Here is a 5,134-nt window from a genome sequence, read left to right as displayed (position 1 = left end):
CTGAGGACCCGGGAACACAGCGGCGTTGACGGAATAGCGTACAAGTGGATGCGTGTCAAGAGGCATTGCTTTTGATCTGTTCTTTGCTGCGAAGGACGATGGGGAATTGGTATCCCAAAAGCACTTTGCAGAGGAAATCAGGATGTGCCTCTAACAGATATTAATCCCCCAGGAGAAAGTTAAGGAGGAATTCAAGTACAGTAAATTGCAGTGGCTGGACAGTATTCATCTGAGGTATCTGATAGCTACAGTAGGTGTCTGGAGACTGTAACACAACTTACATCCGCCCCTGTGCAAAGCCCTAATTTCTACTCGAGCTCTGACTTACGGATTTTAAAGAAGTTTCTGGGAAAGAAAGCTCTCAGGCTTCTAGAGGTATTTAGCAAACACACAGGCATGGCATGGCTGTAACTTACTGAGTGAACATAAAATAAGGTTTTTCTAAGTGCTAAGTAAATACTCCTGTGAACTAAAATTCAGCTAATATTTAAGCTCACTGAAAATGCTTTTTTCTACCTGCAGCCATAATAACTTTATCAACCAAAAACCAGTTTGTTCCATTAAATGGCCCAGCAAGAGCCCAGCAACTTTCGCCTCGTTGTCCAGGCACTCTGCAGTGCTCTCCCTATGGAAAGGGGCATGAGCGACTGCACTGCAATCCCTGCTGCGCGACCCTTCTGCTTTCGTATTGCCTCTCCGCGCTCTCTAGTGACTCTCATACTACCACCATCGTGCTCTCAGGAAGTTTAAATGTCCAGGCTAATTAATTAAGATGGTTTGTCTTCTCTTATTCATCCCCTAAGTGCTGAGAACCCATTCCCCTTTAATCAGAAGCAGCTGTGACCAGCATGGCACGAGAGACGGAAAACCAACATTTTCTTCTGAGGCACTTCCTACGACTACATTTCTGAAACAGTAATTAGAGCAACTGGTGCTGTAATTCCAGTAATAAGGTTAAAACGTGTCACTACAGTTTCACCTCCCGAAACTCCATCCAGATGATTTGTGAATGTATCTGTGATGGCTTGTCATGCACAGGGTTGCTCAAGAAATTGCTGCCTTCCGCCTGTGAAGGTACTTTCCGAGTCTCTACTTTCCAGCAGGCTCTACCTAGATGCTGGAAATTTATACTGAAGAACCGAGCCCTTGCCTTTTAACTATAGCAGCACTGCTACTCTTTTTTTTTTTTTTTTTTACTGAAGCATCTCTTTTGTTAGATCTTTGATTTGCTTTCTAATGCACATATAAAATAAAGTAGCCTATTTTCCGTAAGGAAAAATAATTCATTTATTTCTTAAAGGGAAATAGTATAGGAAAAAAATTAAGCACTTAGTATTTGCATACCAGTTCAACACATTTATTTTTTTTAAATTTAAATACAGTAAGCTTCTATATAAAATAACCATTTGAAAAACAGGGTTATCTAAACTACAGTCGTATTACTGAAATAGTTTTGATCATTGAATTGACATGTTCTAAACTTGCAAATATCCATCATGGACTAGAACCTGAGAGCTGGTTTTCAGCCTGCAGAAACGTGCTGTGGGTAGTGACTAGCACCTTCCTTTATATTAATCAAGGTCTAGAGGTTCACAACTAGAGCATTTTTTACATACCTGACTTCCCAATCACTAGGCTACAGCTCATTTTCTGAATCCTCTCTAAAAGCCCAAATTAATTTTTTCAAGCTTTGGACAATTTCGTCAAAGGGGATTTACCTCCCAGGGTAGGAGTACGCAAGCTCCTGCGCGTAGGAGTTACAGCTGGAGACGCTGGGTCAGCTCCACGTGAAGTTCATTCCGCACGAGTTAAGAGCGAGACAAACAGCGCTTGGCGAATGAGAGCAGGACAGAGCCTGAAATGAATCTCTAAGATAATTCTTGATAGAGCTAATTGACACCTTCGAGTTCAGTCTCCCTGACAAACATGGTACCCAATATGCATTTTACTGTATTTATATAAATGCACGGAAACCACAGAACTCTTCTTATTAAAAAAAAACATGGTGATGAAGTACCTTCCTTTTTTCCCCCACAGGCATTCTGGTTAGCGAAAAGAATGATTTGCTAGGAAAATTCACATCTGCTGTGTAGTTACAGTTATGACCAACAGAACACAATGTTATGATTTTAAAATATATGTTGTTTTATGTTTGATTTACTAGTCGCACCTTGAAATGAGCTGACAAGGGGTTTACAGCCCATCCTCTACCCATGCACACAAACATTCCTTTAAATCTAAACTATTACAGGATGCTTTTCCTTACCTTCTGCAACAGCAATGGAAAGGGGTGCCTCATTCAATACAGGAAAGCAGGCTGCAGTCTATTTTAACTTCTGTCGTCTCAGAAACAACTCTATTTGAAACAACAGGAACAGAGGTAAACAGACTTCGCAAGTTGTGTTTATCAAGTAAACTTACTTGCTGTTCTTACCCCTTCATCAGGAATGTTAAAAATTCCAGCTGCTTGTTTTTAGGTAATAAAATAATATTGTTTCCAGGAGACCAACACAGTTATTTATCATTATTTGCAGTGTTGTTGCTGTAGTATCCTGAGCGCCTGTGATGCTTTGCAGGCACCAAGATGACTTGGTTCTTGTCCCCAGACAGCAGTTTATGGTCCTGAGGCTGGGGTACGCAACTGGTACGCAGAGCTCCGCTCCCGCAGGGCCTCCCCAATTTTTAAGACAAATTCTGTTCAGTAGATGTAATCTCTCCAGGTGTCGAATATTGCTTGAAATTATAACAATATATGAGAAATTATTCTGCTGGAGGGAAGAAGAAAGGAAACTGCTATTTTTACTTTCTGGTTATTGCTAAACTAACTGTACAAGCTCTATTTCACCAGTTTCGTTTTCCCTCTTCTTTAAAGGAATTTGAAAACTGGCAGAAGTTTGGGAAAATTACATCAGGACAAAATTCCATCGTGGCTCCCTATATCTCCTCATAAGTGAAATAATTCCCATTTACCTCCTTTACTGCCCCAGTAGCCAAGAGTCCTAACCACTAAAAATCATGCGTCTGACTGACAAGTTTTATCCGCAGGGATCATTTTCTCTGGAATGGGAGTAAAACATCACTTCCTACACAGAGCTTGAGACTGCCGCCGGGAGCAAGGGCACCTTCACCCACCGATCTGCGAGTCTCTCGCCATTGTGTTACTTGCGTGGCTTGATAATCGATGGCTTGGAACAGCTTGTGTAAAACCAGCAAAAACGCACAGAATTGGTTTATTTACAAAGGCTGGCTGTGCTGTCATCCAAAAGGAAGGTAAGTGTTTTAGGCACATGAACCTCATATGTAGCCATCTTCCTGTAACAGCACTTGTTTATATTTTTGTCTCCATCATTACAACACTTCCACTCCTTTGGAAGTTGACCCTCCTTTAGCAGGAGGCTAGATCAGACGAACTGCAGCGGTCTCAACCTAAGTTAAGTCTGTATTTCTATAATTTATCCTATTGATAAATTATAGTTCTGCATGTATTCTTCTTTTTATTAGAAGAATAAAATCCAAAAACTCAAACAAGTTCACAACTTTACACCAAGAAGTCGCCGGAGATATAAGGATACATGTTTCATCCTTTAGCATGCATTTTATCGCATGGAGAACTTTTCATATTTTTCTAATATATTCAGTTTTCTTGTCTACTGTATTTTTGTTCATGGTGCTACTATTTGACAGTCAGCTACTAAAAATGTGGTACAGTTTTAAATATGCATATATGTTTTAGTTGCTGAATCCCAGTTGTACCCCAGTAGACTCACGACTGATCCTACCTACCATTTTGGTTTATCAAACCAGTGGTTTTGAAAGCTCTTCCAACCAACACACGCTTAAGTTAAAACAGCTGCTGCAGGACTTCCTATTTTCTACATATAAAGACTTTCATAACATCAAATCAGATTTAGGTGATAAACTACATCAACTCCAAGAGAAGCCAATGTGCTCTCTTTTGCATATGTGTGGCATAAAGATATTTTACATTGGTTTCCACAAATTAGTAAGTACATCTCACCCCAGTATGACATATTTAATAATGCAAAACCTACCAAACCACAAGACACATTGATGTAGTATTAAACACTGGATTTAAATTCACAGAAGCAGGACTGCTGACAATGCAGGTCAAACTTCCCAACCGTTTATCTGTACATTTTGATATTGCACAAGCCTATGAGGAGGGAATAATTGGGCTATATGCGGCAGATGCAGGGCGATTCAAAGATGCTTTGTGAGGATAAATTTTAGAATTAAAATAGAGTGACAGAAAACAGAGCAAAGCCAGACTCTGACACCTCTGACCGCTTGAGAGTTTATGCCAAAACTTCTACCAGTGTATGTATTGGAGTTTTGCACAATTCAATAAATGGAATAGTATCTGTTATGTTTAGCTAAAATATATTATTTGTTGCATAAGAAATTTCAAGAATTGTCAAAGCACAGAAATGCAGCTACCATCTACGTGTCTCCACATATCACAGACAGGACTGCTACAAGTGCCTTTTATAAAGGCTTCCCAATGCTTCCCATTATGAGACTGTGTTCTACTGTACTTGCAGCTACCCAGTTTTGAGGTTTGAACTGAATTTCCCACATCAAGTGTCATTTGTACCTCACGTATTACTGTGTGGAAAGGTTAATCCAGAACAGCTCCATCACTCTGTGGATAAGACTAAGGAAAAGCATAAACTTCAGTGCAATAGAGTTACCTAAAAAAGAAGTTACAAGTTGGAAAGGCAACATTAAATTTAAATATTTGGCCAAGAAAAATTAAATTTGAAGTCAATATTACAATTGGGAAATGCCAGAATTAGAGGCAAATGACTAACAAAAGGCACAGAAGAGTGTGTGTACTGTTTCACATCAGACTCACAACAATGATGGTAGGTAACAGCAACATGGCTTTGGAAACTTTCAGAATCTCTCACTGAAAAACACCAAGATTCAGGCTTCTAAGAAACTTACGGAAATGAAACTGGGGATATACTCCACTGAATAAGCCTCTAGAAATTTCAGGCTAGTTAGCCACTTAATATTAAATTTACGATGGCAAGAGTCAAAGTAGGAATAAAGCAACCACCCATCTCCAGAAAACAAAAATAAAACCCATACAAGTTTTTATTTATTTATT

The sequence above is a fragment of the Phaethon lepturus genome, unplaced genomic scaffold, assembly GCF_000687285.1.
Source record: "Phaethon lepturus isolate BGI_N335 unplaced genomic scaffold, ASM68728v1 scaffold19433, whole genome shotgun sequence".
In the NCBI taxonomy this organism is placed as follows: domain Eukaryota; kingdom Metazoa; phylum Chordata; class Aves; order Phaethontiformes; family Phaethontidae; genus Phaethon; species Phaethon lepturus.
The sequence above is the reverse complement of the archived record's forward strand: the minus strand, read 5'-3'. Positions refer to the sequence as shown.